Here is a 17,384-nt window from a genome sequence, read left to right on the forward strand (position 1 = left end):
TCATACAGGGTATATATCTCAACTGGTTCCCTAACTTTAGGGAAATGTATTACCATGGCAAACACTGACAAAGTTTTCCTGTTAAGAAATGTTGTGAGATGTTAGCATTGTATTTCCTCTCAATAAGTATGCACTGCGGAAATAGATTTCCAACTTTTTCTGTCTGTATTTACTATATATAAATGCAGAGGGACACCTGTGGCTGTAGTGAAGGTCTCTATGCGCTGAAAAATCACAATAAAGGGGCACACGGTGCATTGAAAACTGACAGAAAGGTTCCTAACCAAGCATCAGTCGGGATTTGGGATGTTTTGATGAAACTGATGCACAAGATGATTTGTTACACGGAATCTTCTGGGAAGGAAATGTTTGGAAAAAGATAAGCGTGTCAAAAAACACGAACAAGTGATAAGATGCAGCTGTCAACCACAAGCAAACCCCAGTTGGATCAATGGAATAGAGGCAGGTGATAAAATCTGATTCTTGTCAAACTCTTCGCTTTTCTCTCAATAAAGAAATTCTATAAGCTTTTCAACATCTGAAGCATCTGAGCTAACCTTTTCCTACAGCTATCATTACTGGACCATCTTTACTCTTAAGTGTTGTTCAAACATATCCGCCATGTTTTCTTATTCATAATGTGAGTACTCATGTTTCTAAAAAAACAGTTTATACTGTGGGTTGGCTGCTTAACAACTGGCATGTATCTGTGCTAATACATTTCTCAGGACAGAATAGTCCTGTTATGGACCAAAGAGTTCCAATTACTGCAATGATGTGTAATACATGCAGGAATTGTGTGGTTATTCTGTGGTGAAATAAACCATTCCCAGTGCTTATCCCACATAAAGTGATACTTTTGCCATTGTTTAGACATCAAACTACATTAACAGCATCTTATGTGAGGAGCTGACCAATTAATTAATTAACTAATCAGTTCAATTTATGTTTAATTAGCTTTAAAATGTATGATAACACCTACCACCTTGTTTAAAAATGCATTAAATGTGCTGATGGAAGATTTATTTTTTTCCAATCTAATCAGTTTTCTTTAATATTGTTTTCCTGACTAAGTGGTTCCCCTCAGCTCATCAGATGCCTCTTCCTGCACAGAACATCCCCTGACTCTGCTGACATTATGGCTCAGACCTTGAGGAGGAGAAAAAAAGACTGATGTTATTCCAAGGAGATGGCTCAGCCTGAGCTCTAGATGGCACGGCTGATATGAGAGCTAAAGACCATTTTCAGGTTGACCGGTTGAGGCATCTCCTCTGTGATTTGGAAGGTTGAGTTGAACGGTGTTCATTTCTTGACGCACTCTAAGACAGCATGACCCAGACAGTTGTGTTTTGCATTAAAAGATATCAGTAATGTCAGATGTAGCACACCAAAAGACAAAAGAGATAATGCCATCTCCTTACAGTATGCATATCTACATTGTCTGATGCTGTAGGAACTGCAGCTATTGACTTTCAGAGTTGTGGCTGTATTACTGCTGAATCCCCCCTTTTGCTCCCCATTTGCAGCTTCTTGAAGTTTCTCCTAAAGCATTTTAACATTACCTAACGGAATTGCCAATAACCTCAAAGGCACTAGCCAAAGGTCGATTGCAAAACACCTTTCCGCCTGCTAATTCTGATGACTCCGTATGTACTTTACTCCACACATACTGAGTCAGCTGACTGTCAAAAATTAACCTTTGACTGTGCCCTGTTGTCATTAATCCCAGAGGTGAATTCTTGATTTGCTGTGTTGCACCGGTTGCATAAATGTCACTGTTGGTGAAATCGTAAAGCTGTAAACATGGAGCACTGCAATAGCACAAACCAAATTAGTTAGAGATGCAGCAGTGGAGAGATTTGGGGTTGGGGCGGAAGCTGGTTTGAGTTTAATCGATCATCCGCACTGAAATCAGTGTTTGGAGGGTGGGAATGTGGGCTGTTTTTACGAGAGGAAGGAATTCCATTTTTTTCTCTTAAGGGTCTGTGTTGAATCTGCTCATTTTTCACCTAGGTGTGGCTCATTCCTTCATTAGGCAGAGCGATAGGGCTGTATGCCGCGGATCTGTGGAGCTGCCTCATTACTCTCTGAAGCCTGGCAAGATTGGACATTGCTGTGGAATATTTAACCCCCTTTCCTCTCCACCTCTCTTCCTTCCCCTTCCTCCTCCCCGCTATGGCTGTGGAACGATATGTGTTCAACAGGATTTGGGCTTCCAACTTATCACAGAGGCATGATCATAACTCAGCAATGGGTGCTTGCTACATGCTGAGAGTGTGGCACTGCATGGGCTGAGAGATGCTGATCCAGTGAAGACAGAGCTGTCCTAAAGAGATAAATGAGAAAGGCTTTGACTGAAATGTTGATCACTAAGGATGATAGAGAGCACCTTTCTGTAGCAGCACGTCTCACCTGAATGGTTCTTTTCAACCATTTAAAGGAAGGATCCATTAAAGTTGGCTCTGTTCCCAGATTATCATAAAACAGGAAACTGTTCTTTCCAGTGCATTCAGTTTGTATTGATTAGTGCATAACTTAAGCATTTGTTGGTCAAAGGTCTCACAGTTAGCCACCTCTGCATTAGACCCACAAACAGGGTTGAGATATGGCTATTAGACATCCATTAAGGGAGACTAAGACAGTTGCGATTATTGCCTCCTTGAGGAAATTGTGGTCAGATTTTCTACAGCACTCCAGTAATGTTCCGATGTTCTCGCATGTTTCTTTCAATTGCATATAAAAGGAGAAAAAAATTACCTCATGTCTTAGTTTTTCACAAACATCAAACAGAATATAGACCGAGTGAAAATTCCACAGCTGTTTTCTGAATTTCCAGGTCTGAATGAAGTGAACCTGTTTATCAAGTGAAAACACAAGGCATCACAATTAGGCATTGATATAATACCATGGCCACACCAGCACAACAGCATCAGTAACTATTCTTATCCGAGTAATATGGTTGCATATACAGCAAGTTTGTATAGGAGCACCACAGTATGTGCTTCATCCCATTTTCACTGCAAGAATCCACAAGTAAAATGCAAAGTTACAGAAGATCTGACAAAGATAAAATATGAGCTCTGGTTTAAAAACACTGTTTGATGCTTATGGCTCAATAGTGCAAATTTCAAACAAATCTTGTCAGTTCCAGAGCAAAGTCAATGCAACAGCACTAGATAAATAATGATCACTGCCACGGGCTGTTGTTACCCTTTGCACGTACTTAGTTTTGAGACTTTTGACATAATTTGTTTTGGTTCAAACGGACGCTTTCACTACATTTCATCAAAACAGTTTAAATGTTGGAAAGATACATTTTCCTTCTTACTCAAATGATGGGGTAACAAGCATTGGTCCACTAAAAAAATAGACAACGGTTGCATTATTTAGACGTAGAATTTTGTTAATGAAAAAAGGTTAGAGGTTCGGATCCCGGCTGGGGTCTGTCTGTGTGGAGTTTGCATGTTCTCCCTCTGTACATGTCGGTTCTCTCCAGGTACTTCGGGCGTGGATGGTTGTTGTCTTGTTTGTCTCCATGTGGCCCTGTGATGGACCGGTAACTTGTCCTGGTGTACCCTGCCTCTCGCCTATTGACAGCTGGGATAGACTCCAGCTGCCCCGTGACCCTGAGCTGGATTAAGTGGGTATATAAAATGGATGGATTGATTGGAATTTTGTTCATGAATCGTCAATTTACTGGAATACTGCAAACACGCAACCATCTTCTCGAATGTATATTTCTATGTCACAGAATTACTTGTATATTTGGAACTAATGGAGGTTTATTTACATTACTGACATAACTTTAATTATATGCCCTTATTTGGTCATTCAACCATTAACACAGGCACACTTATTTGTTTGTAGTCATAGGATATACAATGCTTTTTTTTTCTCTATCATACACACACTTACACACAGGGGGCAAAGTGAGATTATGTGCACTGACCTTCCAATTGGCAAAAGACTGCTCCTCCTGAGTTACAAACACCCTGCAACTAAATTCCGAGACTGATCAGAAAATAAAACAATTGGTACTGGAGACAGAACGCCAGCTGTTAAATGTCCCGAGGCTTCATTAATTGTGAAATATAGGTAAGGATGACATTGGTTTGTTCTGCATAAACTTCCATGTATAACAAAAGGAGGCTCGGATGAATGTAAAGCTCTGAAGTGTCATGAAAAATTTAACAAAGCAATAAACTTTAGGTCATTGAATTTTGAGAAGATCTGGAGTATCAGCTCATCCTCCACTCTGCCAGGTGCTTGTTGTATCTGTCCATTAAATGTCACATTTGAGAAATAATTTTGCATTTATTTAAATGCAAACCATAGCATGTGTGATATCTGATAATGTGTGTAATAATAATCTCTTTCTGAAACTTTTGGTCTCTGTGTTCTGTTCTTTGTCATTTTTCTCCTTCTTGCATGAGCTCAAAGGTGACTGTAGCTATTGTGCTACAGGCTGAAACTGGAAAAATTTTACTCGAGGTGTCATAAACTAAAGTTAGTTTTTCCAAAAATGTCCGGCGCTGCCAGGTTTCTGTGGCCCATATCTCTTCGCTTTACAGTGTAAATGGTCATGCTGAGGAACACTGCTCTGCAGGGACTGCAAATGAGCAGAATGCCAACAAGAAGCAGGCACACAGCAGGGCTGGCTGGTAACGTGCTGACATCTGTCATATGTGTTTGTTTATCAGGAACAAGGCAGCACAGCGGGAGAGAGGCCCATCCTCTCCAGAGAGTGACTGAGCTGAAAGCCTACTCTTTATCTCAAGGGGGGGGGGGGGGTTGCAGATCTGCTGCTTTACACACTGCATACCTGCATATACTGCACAGGGTGACCCACACTCACTGACAAATGCACACATACTTAAAATCCAGAAAGCCGAAGCCAGATCTGCAATTTATATCTTATTATCAAGTGATTTCTGGGAATTTCATCTAAATCCAAAGCGCTGCGATGATTTATCTCTACAGCAAGGTGTGATAAATGATCCACTATTGTAAAAAATACTATTTGTGTAATTGGATCATTCTCTGGCCTTCATTCCATAACTCCTCCGCCCGCTGCCTCTAGAGTTATGTGTTCTGGTGGCAGGTAATGTTTTTCATTATATGCCAGGTTAGTTTTATATATAGAAAATGGGTAGGAAGGGTTTGGGTCTAGCCTCAAGCCATTTTCTTGGTTAGTCCCTGTAGGTGCATCCAATATTGATTGCTTGGGAGTAGAGTGCACATGTACTGTATGTGCAAAGTGGAGATACTGGGTGTTCTCTTCTGGTTAAATTTAGCAGACGAAGCAGCACCCATGATGACAACCTTGCTTTGACGCAAACCTTCATAAATCCAACAAAGACATCAGACCATAAAGTAAAATCAAAAACTTGGGTTTCTCCTCTGAGGAGAACTTTGAGTGTTCTGAAGCTGTTATGTAAAACCTTTCGGCTGAGTTGAGGCATTTGATAGCAGCAAGCTTTCCCCAATAAGATTGCCCGAGTCCTCAAGAGAAAAAGTGTAACTGCATATTTATCTGCCTATTAGTCTCTGTGTCACATCTCATCCTCTCCCATCTCCAGGTATCAGTTACACCACAGAGCATGGTAAATGTTTGAGATTTCTCCCTGCCAATGAATCATGCTCTTATTTTCAGAGTGGGTGGGTATATTTTGGAGAAAAAAAGATGAATGTTTATCTTTATTTTCGGCGATCCCCTGCATGATGGTTGCACTCGCTCTATAATCTAACAGATTAATTCACGTCAAAAGGTCCTCATTTGCATTTCAGATGTTATCTCCGGGTCTCATCTGATTTTTACACTCAGCTTTGATGAATCCACTGCTGAATGTTTTTTTATACTTTTTTTTTTTCTTTGAATTCTGCCTGAATTAGGATGGATTAAGTGAAAGAGCAGGCATTTTTTTGAAACACGGGTCGTTTTTGGCAGGTGCTGTGTGGTTTTTGCCGAACACAGCAAGGGATTTTTCTCTAATCAGCACATCTCCTATTAATATAATTAGATAATTCTATTTCATATAAGCTTAATCATGAGGAGAAAAGGAATAAATGAGTCAAGCTTGTTAGGCCTGTTTGGCTCATCTGTGCTACAGAGCTTTGACATAAACATGCACTGGCCATTGTATACAGTACTTTTTTTTATCATTGTGTTTTACAATATGAATGATATACATATTCAGCACTAATATTCTTATTAGCAACCATGGTTGGATTAGCCATAGATACATGGTTCAATGAGCAGCAGAGCATTTTGGAGGAGAACTTGGAGTGATGAATTAGGCCAGTGAAAAAGTGTTTGGTCAGGAAGTAAAAAATGTCTCTGATTTCCCACTCCCCAATTTCTCCTACTCAGTTCAGGCAACACTCAGCAAAACGTGTCATTAAGGAAAGCAGGGACTCAAAAGCTGTTACTCAGATTCTGCAAGATGTTTGGACTGGGCAATTTAAGGGATTCACAGCGGAACAAGCAGGATGGGAGAAAAACAGGCCTCGTCTTACAGTTACCTGGGGCAGCAGCCGGTCTTCTGCCCACACAGGTAATTACAATTATGTAAATTAAGCACATAGTCAGGCCCTGGAACAAAAGCAAAGGCATATACGCAAACTGAAAGCCTCGTTCTGGTTCATCTGTACATTTCAGATACACGCAGGAACAGATACGCAGGCATTATCATGCTAATGCACCCAATGAGGCAGGTTAATCATCATTTCATTGAAAAAACTAAATGGAGTGCCAATGCAATCCCACGTATGGAGAAAATAGTTTTCAATCTTTTCACTCTTGTTCTGCGACATTGCTTTAGTCGGTGATTAAAGGTTGGATGGGTGATTAGGAGGAAAAAGAAAAAGCTATAAGAGCTGATGAGTTTTAAACGGAAACCTTATAGGGCGTAGGTGATGAAAGAGTTGTTTTTGTCTTTAATTCATTAGTGGACAAATCAAGTTGCAATGAGGTGTGCTGCAATGGCACCACTGAGCACAACAGAGGAAGTTTGAAGAGCAAATAAGCTAAACACAACTTTCAGTTGAATTGCCAACTTTCAGAAGGAAATTCAGATCCTTTTCTGTCAAGTACAGTTATTATACAGAACATGGTGCAAGCTCTTTTCTACATTTTAGGTCAGCAAAAAGAATATCAGTGACCAGATTTGAAAAACGAAAGCATTGACTGTTTCATTGTGACCTTGCGTGTTGATCACTCCTACACTGAAGGGAAAAGTTACAGTTTCAGCTGTGAAGCAACAGCCTTGTGTCCATCCCCTTTTCACCAAAAAACAACTGTCATGGTTGGAAAAACACTAATAATAAAATACATCAGTGAAAATTCAATTTAGCTTGTTCGAGTTCAGGCTCCTGAACTGATAAATGCTGCCTCATCATACCGGGGCAGTTAATGTACATAGAGCGGTCAACATTAATACATGCTTTGTCTGCTGTGAAATTACATTTTTGTAACTTAAGGGTGAATTCATGACCACTAGATGTCGCATTGGAGCACCAGCATCTCAGACCAAAGGAAATGGAACGGAAGCCAGAGTCAACATGGAACCCCTTCAGCAGCCTGTAGGGTTCTTCTTTTCTGGAAAGCAAGATCAGTGTTAACTCTGCCCCATGTCCTCTGTTACAATCCACAAGTTTCAACTACCCTTTTTTAACACCAAAACTGATATAGAACGGCTTTTAAAAATCTTGTTATGTTGAACTTCGTGGACCAGCAAGTCCTCCAATCAAAACAACCGACTAGGTTGTTTGTTCATGCTATTAAAAGCAACTCGTGAAGGGGTCCTGCAAACTACAGGAAGTTGGAAGGAAATATAACTCACACAAGCGTTTCCACATCAGAGCAGACTTCATTCTCTGGGGGTATCATTTTTTCAAGTATTTCCTACTCCAAGGTGACACCAGTCATGGTGGTTTTTTGCCTTTAAGATGGGGCCCCTTCCTCATCGCAGGGTTGAGGCATAAACAGACAACAGCTGAAAGTTCAAACAGTCAGGCAAATTTTTTATTTCTCCTAGTGATTTCAGTTTTTTTCTCCTAACTTCATGCACACTCTGTGTTGCCAGGCTCGTGGCTTGTGTTTCAGTTAACTTGTACAGTAACGGTCTTGTTCAAGCACTTCCTTTCGGAAGCCACAAAGTGCTCTTAGAGGAAAAAAAGGCGAGGTAGCTGTGAAGCTTATATGCGTCACATTTAATGAAGGAACACAAGTTTGACATCCCAATACACGATGGCTTTTATAAAAAATGTTCATTCTAATCTAATTTCTAATCTAATTGAATTTATATTTCTAATCTAATAAAAAAACCTTTTTTTTTTAACTTCTGGATTACCTGACAACACTTTACTAAAACACTTTTGTAACTTCCTGTTTGAGTTGAGGCAATTACTTTGCTTGGTTAGGGTTAGAAATCAAAACCACTGGGAGCCTATTCCAGCTGCCAGTGGGTGAGAAGCAGTGTACATCCTGGATAGGTCACCAGTAAATGGAATTTCATCACATTTAATTGGTCTCAGAATCCAGACGGTACATGCATGAGAAACAAGCTCAAAGAACAATATCGACAAGTGGTAATCTATTTTAGTGAGGTAGCAGTTCTCTCCCACTGCTGTGACTTTCATGATCTGTGGGTTTTGGTTTGGATTTCGGACTGATGTCATCAATCCATCCATTTTCTATCCCGGCTTAATATAATTCAGTCGCAGGGGGCTGGAGCCTATCCCAGCTGCCTTTGGGCGGAGGCAGGCTACACCCTAGACAGGTCGCCAGTCCATCATAAGCCCACACAAGACAAACAACCATGCACACTCACACACTCCTCGGGTCAATTCAGAGACATCAATTAACCTAACATGCATGTTTTTGGATTATCAGGTTAGTCTAGTTCTTTATATGTTCATTACTTTTGTTTTACTCCTCTGTTTAGTCAGGGTAAGAAGTCAGATTAACAGAGGAACAACAGCTTTAATTCATATCTATAAGGTGGTTATTCTTTTGTTTGCCATAAATCAGTTGTTAGGTGATTTCTTTTTTTTTTTCTCATTTCGTATTCATCACTATTGTTGTTGTGAATGTGGCACAGACAGTTTTTTGCTTTGTAATGGCAGCTTTCATTGCAGATGGCTTGAGAGCTCTGGTGGTGACGTCTGGTGGACAGGAGATGTTACTGTTGTTCGGCAGTATTGTTCTTGCTAATATACAGTTATGAGAATAAGCTCACGTGTCTGTTCGCTCCATTTCCATTAGGACATTTTTACACCATTATTTTGATACATACTAGATTATTGAAAACATTAAATCAAACGGCAATGAGAAAAATATTGCTTGAGTTCCGCTTTAAAACCTTACAGCATACATTTCCATCTACATGATGCACAATGTAGCTGACAATATAGCATTCTGACTGCCTTGACTGTATCACTTTTAACTTCTGCAGTATGCCGGCAGGCTCCCTGAGTAACCAGTCTGTGCTAATGAGCCCATCCCCTGCTAATTTAATTTAGAGCGTGGGCTTCTCCTTGGAGCCACAACACCGTCTGCTTGGATTTGCCGCCTCTCCCAGCTGCAGGGTGTTTAATCTGTGCACGGTCTGCTGTTTTGTGTCCCATCTTTGCTACATGCATTTACATTTATATGCTGAATGCACACACACTCAGTTTCTCCAGACTTACACCCTTGCGTTTTCTTGTATGTTGAGGATTTACACACTTCGATACTCATCCACAAGTCCCTCCCCAAACACACAAAACACACATAAATGTTTAAATCTGGATTATATGTTAGAGAATCCATGCTGCAATGTGTTAATGAACAACTGTGTCATCTAATTATTGCAGCTGAGATGCAAGAAGGGGAAGATCTGAAGGAAGGTGCTTTATGTCAAATAAGACAGACGTACCAATTTAATGCTATAAAAGAAGAAAAAAAAAGATTATTATCTCCCAATCCATTTCTCTGCAAACTCCATTGTTCCTTCTGCATTTGTATTGTTGAAAGAATGTGCAGGCAAACTGAAAATGTGAGTGCATCCTTTTAAAAATTAGCAAATTTGTTGAGAAGTTTACACAAAACACCATGAACCCACAAGTTCGGATATGTGGTTTCAGGGTACACAAAGTTAATTTGTTGTGTGAGAGGAAAGAAGTATTTTGCCATGATCTAAGACTGCAAAGTGAATAAGTTTTGTCCTCTACTGCAGTGCTGCAAATCCCGAAGGTGTGTGAAAAATGTTTCCATCAAGATCACTTCAGATTTAATGTTTAATGAGATGCTTGGGCAATGATTTTGCTCCTTCAGAAAAGTTATTCCTTTCTCTGTCTTTTGAGATAAGCGAGTCAAGCCAACACCTAAAACTACAACGTCCCAGCACCACAATTGTAAAAAGGAATTATCACTTTGCCTGTTTATACAGGCAATACACTTTCACTTGAATATACGTGAAGAGAGGAGAGGACTTATGGAAATTGTCCCAGCCTTCTGTCTTTCTTTCCTGATCTCCTCCTGAGGGGGTGAACTGTTGACAAAGCCGGAGTGAATGCTGCTGAAGTGCAGAGAAAATATTTATGCACCAAATCCTTTTCGGCTTTCCTCTCTGCCCATAATTTGTTCAATTTGCCTAAACTTTTATCTGAGAAATTGGATGATTTTCATTTTGCTCACAAGTGAGGAGCTTTGCAAACATGCCACTGTTAATCTCCTCAGGATTCCCTCTGTTCAACCCAGCACTGTGACATACTGGCGCTGGGTTTGTTCCTGTCTCTCTGGCCCCAAAATATATCATATCACCTGACGTAAAAGGAATAGAGGTGACATGGAAAAATCATTATTTATCCCTGTATTTTTTTCATTGCCTCTGTTTGGTGCCCTTAGATTTATTGTTGATTCATGACAGTCAATAATTCAGGTTTGTGAGCTGTCACAATCTAACACGGTCACAACATATAATTGGATGGCACTTGTGAAAAAGTCCACATTTGTAGGAGAGAGCTGATTAAACATTTGATCCAAAACATTAACTTTGTCACCAGCTGACAGCATGTAGCGTCCTCTGACGATGCAACGCACAGCAACAGAGACTCAATATATTACATTCTCATGACATATCAATGCGGTTTCAAGAAAAAATCCATAAAAGGCTGACACTTTTTCCAGATGATTCAATCACAAACTATTAACATATCCCTCGCGACACTGAAAACTCTGACCCAGTAATTTCACTTTGAGGAGTGTGCCCTCAGAGTATTTTAACTGTTATTTTGTTCTGAACATCTCATTCTTTTTCAAGTTGTGTTTTTTTTGCGCTTTACAGTTACTTTCTCACACTGTTTTGTAAGAAGCTATAAAAAAAAAGAGTTGGTTAGATTTAGGCATCTTAAATTAGGTTTAATTTGGCAAAAGCACTCGGTTCACCGTGAAAAGAAAGAAAGAAAAGCTCAATTTTCTGGCTTGATAGGGGGAGGATTCCCAAAAAAAACAATATAAAAGTTACGAGTCATGTTAGATGTCATGATTAAAATGCTACATTTGTGTCCATCTGCAAAAATGCAACTGTTTTTTGTTCAGAACTTTCACCATGGACTGGAGTGGTAAAACGTGGACATGGTTATAAACTGTGTCATGTCGCTACATGTAAGTTGAAGTTAACAATGGTCACATGTGAAAAGTGTGGTTGTTTTTGTAATGGCCTTGATGTTATACTCCAACAACAGCCAACACTCCAAGCCACCATATGTCCCCTAAAGGCTCCTGTATTGGATAGTTGAGGGGAGGGAGTGATAATGTCAAAGACCTGAGGGCTTTGAATTAAAAGAGAAAGATAAAAGGAGAGAAACAGAGTTCCAGCCATGATGAAAACCACAGCTTGGGGCGAACATCGCTCACACGTCTAGCAGAGAATGAAAATGCAGCTGCCTGATTTGTGCCTAATAAAGTTGTCACATCCTATCTGGGCTCACATCTACTACGGAAAGCACAGGCCCCCAGTCAAGGCTAGTCAGGGGTGATCAAGGGCAGCCAATAGTGGACAACACCTCCGTGTGATGGATGATAGAATAGAGCTCTGCCTGATGGAGGTAGGCGCCTGATGATGGAGGGTGAAACGGGTGAACAATGGACAGCCATGGGTGTTTCTCTACTCAATTTATTAGTGGTTGTAAGCATCCGAGAATTATAGTGATGATCCTGGTCTCCTGGTAGAGAGTCCATGAAAGGTGAATTTTTGGAGAGGACTAGAGACTGCGGTGTCTTCACACCTTTGAGCCTCAAATCCCACGCTCACAGTGATTGTTAGAGAGGTATGAATGGGGTTTATGACAGTGCGCCTCTGCCTGAAGACAGGTCCTGTCCCCTGCCCTCCTTCTTTCCTCATGCCCACGCTCTCATTATGGAAGGCAACATCCGTGGCTTGACCTCCAGGGGGAGGCAGTGCGTGGAGCTAAAGGAAGCAGCACATGAGTACCCATAGAAACCACACAGTATATTCCCGTTGACAAATCTGAGTCAGCGTCAGATACATCAGACCAAATGAGATATTTAAAGAATTGCCTACAAGTGTTGTTCAGTTGCTGAAAAGATGACCCAGAGATCTTTATGTACTTCAAAGCCCCAGGTCCTCTGTAAGATCACTCAATCACAGTTTATGAGCTTCCCTTTTAAGCTGCCTTTTACAGAAAAACTGCAACAGAACCGAGTGTTGCTTTTCAATGTGCAAATAGTTCCAGTACTCCAAATGTTGTGTCCAATAATATAATCTATGGTGAGAACGTTATCAACCTTTTAGAGTGTCCATTGACTCATGAAGTAATATTGCTTTATACCTGCACTGCAGGCATTGACAGAGATTTAATTTCTCTTGAGATCATTCTCCTTAGCTTATAGGTCTATTGGATGGAAAAAGTATTTATTACTGTTTCCTCTGCCCACACATTCTTCTGCAGTTACTAGTTTTGATTTATTTTCAAAACTGATTTTTTTTTTTTTACATTTCTGCTCGATAAATTCATCAAAAGTTTTCAAATCGCGAAGTTGTAAAACCAGACGATGCTACTCTTTTTTTTTCTTTCACAATGCATTCCCATACCAAATTAGCTCCATGTGCAATATCTGAGGACAACAGACCAGATGTGATTGAGAGGTTGGAGTTCTAAATCATTCATGGGTGCCATGTTACTGCAAATATGGGGAAATTGCTTTCATCTCTAACTCTGATGATGCTTTTGCATCAAATCTGTGATGCAACACAAATGTTATAGTGATGAGATCACTACAAAATCAAAGAGTATGGTAAAGATAAGTTGGATGAGTTAAAAGAATTTAATAATTGTCCTTTAGCTTGTGCTCATTTATTCTTCTGTACTCCCTCCTTCCTACAAATGAAGACTTTGCATTTACTTCACATGAAACAGGGATTTTGTGTGTCCACCAGGACAAGACCACACTCTGTGGTGCTGTCGATTAAATATCGGCTGTTTACTTTCTGTTTATTTGTTTAGTATTTTTGTCAAAATGAATGAATCCCTTAAAAAAAAACATGTTTGAAATTCAAAGAATTTCTTCAGCCTGAGAAGTTTGAGGCACTCATTTGAGAAAAGGAGGGTCATACTGAACTTATGCAAGAACAGACAATGGCACATGAATCAAAGAACTGAAAGCATGAGGATATGAAGCAAATAGAAATCACTGAGGATTAACTAAGTGTTTTCTCTTTTATAGCTAATCTAGCCTACTGATACTGATGCAGTTTGTTGCTTAATAGCAGGTGGATAGCATTGGAGATTGTTGTTATCTTCAACTTCCCCACAGATGTCTGTAATTGTTCCACACTAACTTTAACAGAGAAAAATAATTTAGTTGTGAAAGCTATACTATTTTAAGGGTGATGTTAAGGATTTCCTAGATATTTTTTCAAGAAAAATCTTAAAGAAACACCACCAATGAACTGACAGACTGAGCTCATTTCTCCCCCTCAGACCTGCAGCAGAGCTTGATTTAACTGTCTCTCCCTTGGACTATTTACTATAGGGCAGAGGAACCTACCTTCATACTGTAGACAACATTGTTTTTATTTCATTTTATTGAACTGCGCACCATGAATGAAAGGTTCTGCAACATTACAGCAGCATCTCCATTTCAAAGGTTACTGTCACACAGATTTGTTAGCAAAAAGAAAACTAGAAAATTCTCTTTGCAGTTCTTTTTTTTTTCACAAAGGAATTTCCCAACCATATAAATTCCTAAGTACTGACAAGTTTGGTGAAGCTGGTAGTTAAGTAAGTGCTGTCGTCGCTAGCAGACCTGACATTTAGGCAGCTCTCAGTGTGTTCCCATAACTGTGCCGAAGCTGTAGAGCAATGCTACCTTTGGGTTTTTGTGGCAGCCACAGCAGACCTCACTAATCACATTACATTTGGCCATGACAAAGACAAGGCAGTGTACAACAGAAATGGATGGATTAAACCAATTTACTAAGTATGGATTACCCTTCAGTACACTAATCAACATGATGAGGATGCTCTCGAGAAATGCCACAGAGGAATAGAATGAGCAGATCACGGCGGGTAGAGATACAACTTACTTTTACAAAGATGTCTCACACTTTTATTCCTTTTGGATTAATCATGGTGGAGCATGCTTTAGATTATCCAAGCGGTATATTTCACACGTAACAAGAATCAGTGGCCTCCGTATTACTCCTTGATACATTATCGGGGATGGAAATAGCTGTGATAAGCTCCAAAGAGTTCCAGGCAGATTATTTTACCACAGAAATAGTCCCCGCTCATGCACACTTTCTGACTGTTGAGGAGCTTTTAGAACAACCCTTTTTGCCAAAATCTGAAGCATAAGGGCTTTAAAAATGCAGTGAAGTAAAACGATTGTCCAAAAGCCTCAAAATGCTGAAATAAAGAATCATTACTTTAAGGTTGTGATTGGAAAATTTCCTCCCTTCGACTGACAATACTGCTCACTCATGCACAATTAGTATATACCCTTTCGGTTTTAAAGCTCAAATTAAATTATTCCCTCACTTAAGAGAATGGCCAGTTTGATATCTCCTGAAATTGCTGCATTTGAACTATGAACTGACTGACTGTAGAGGTTATGTGCAATAATTACATAAATTCTGTTACTTTCATAATATCATCTGTGAGGGCTGAATGTTCTCGTATTCATATGAAAGCCCATCTGTGCTGTCAGTTGAATATTATCCTCAAGACAGTTTTGAATAGCTTGAGAGGAGAAAAAGCACTTTAGAAGAGCCCCTTCTGGACTTTATAATGGATAAAGTGGATTAGCGTAGTTCTGCTACCTGGGTAACTGCTAATAGACTGAAAAACGAAGGTGCCATGCTGTCATGTTGGATGCAATCACCTGAAAAGTTCTGTCAGGTGCAACATTTCTCCCAGGCGTATACACACTAAAAACCTGTTGTGCAGTGCACTCACACAGCAGAATCTTACTTTTGCCACAACAACACCTATACCATTTTCTTTTGACTACTCAGATTGCATTTCAAAGCTTTACTACTAATAATGACGTACATATTCAGAAATCGTGTTAAACTGAGTCTCCATTTCTTTCTGTCACCCAGTCCTCAGATGTAAGTTTGAGGACAAGCCATGAAATGCAGATGCTGTTTTTATAGAAATGAGAGTTGCAGTTGACAGCAGTTGATTTAAGCTTCATATGAACTCATAGTTACCCATGCTGCTGTACAGTCATATGTCACATTACCATAACACACAGGAGGGACCTGGGCAGTAATCACCCTTGCCCTCATAACCATTAGGTTGTAAAATTTGCAATATATACACGCAAAAAACTTTATTACTGTCACATACAAGAATATTAATACCTACGTTTCAGTGGCTTAGCCTGTAAAATGTGAACATGCGAATGAAAGGAGAGGCATCTCGGTAGAGAGATGTTGTAAAGAAAGCTATATGAGGACGAGGCGGAGGACGGGAGAGCTGTTCAATCTCATTAGATGCCTTTTTATTCGCATCATATAGCTGTAATCATTTCCTTTTTCAGAACAGTGTCCTTTACTGTCCTCATGAGCTTCTGGACCAATAGATTTTCCAAAGCGGCTGCTGATTTTGTGCCGTGATAGCACGAGAAGACTTTCATCTTCACCTATATTTCACAAAAAGAGTCTGGAGAGAGGATGTATACAGTTGTTATCATTGAAGAATGGGGTTAGCTGACAGGCAAGAGAGATGTAAGCGGCTTTAGTGACTATATGGCAAAAAGACAGTTGTGTAGCTTCAAACTTATAGCCCTGCCCTTGATCCTTCACACGTCAAGGTTAAGTAATGATTGTGTCTCCCTCCCTCTCTTGCTCAGGTGCTTTCTGCATAGGATTTATCAGAGACCGATTGAGCAGTTTGCTAAATGGCATATGGCCTTGAGGGTGATTACCCCCATCATGTGCTGCATTCAATGCTCTTGTTCCACCAGTGCCTAGAAAATTATGATGCGAAAGCCATGCTCAGCTAAGACATCATCAGTCATAAGAATCACTGGCTTTATGAGGCAGTCTCTTTCGTCGGATCATTGCTAAGAGTTTAGAGTGCAAATTCTCCAGCAGACTAACAATGCAGGCTCCTGAGATGACACTACTGAATGCCATTAGGTTGAAAGTAAGCTCGAGCCGGCTCGAGCCAGGGGGCAGCTAACAACAACCAATTTCACAACAAAAAAAGAACCAGTGACAAACAATGACAACAGCTGCACTCCACAGTTTTCATTTTTTGAATGTTGTTTCACTCCATCACAAAACAGATCTTTGTTCACTTTAAAATTCCATCTTTTCAGTAGCAGGGAAAAGTCCAAGGGTTGAAAAACAGTGACAACACAGTAAAACTCTATAACATATAGACACATACATACATAGTCACCAACACTGACCATACAGAAATCTGTTCTCAGTCCTTGAGACTTAGCGTACAATTAATATATTTAAATTCCTCCCCCAGCAGTTAATAATGCCTTAAAAAATATTTGCTCTTTAAAAATGAAAGAAAGAAAACTTGTCATAGTCATAAGATGGCTGACTCTTCACCTTTGTCCTCCTTCAGTGAATCAATCAACATGCTGTGCAGTATTAACCTGAGGCTGGCTTTTCCGGTTCAGTCTGACTCAGAGGACACTATGCTCCAGATCGCACTTCTCATGATTGAGTAAATTTAGCCACAAATGTTTGAAACAAAGAACAATTCTAAATAACAGGAAGCAAAAGAAAAAGCAAGGTCATATGCAAGTGGAACTCTTAGAATGTAAAGTATTCTGTTTCATAAATGCATTTAAGACACAAAGGCACGGCTCGCTGGCAAAGAACTGCAGGACACTAGCTTCTGGTTCAGGT

Source organism: Leuresthes tenuis, unplaced genomic scaffold (assembly GCF_036924035.1).
Source record: "Leuresthes tenuis unplaced genomic scaffold, fLeuTen1.0.hap1 SCAF_23, whole genome shotgun sequence".
Taxonomy (NCBI): Eukaryota; Metazoa; Chordata; class Actinopteri; order Atheriniformes; family Atherinopsidae; genus Leuresthes; species Leuresthes tenuis.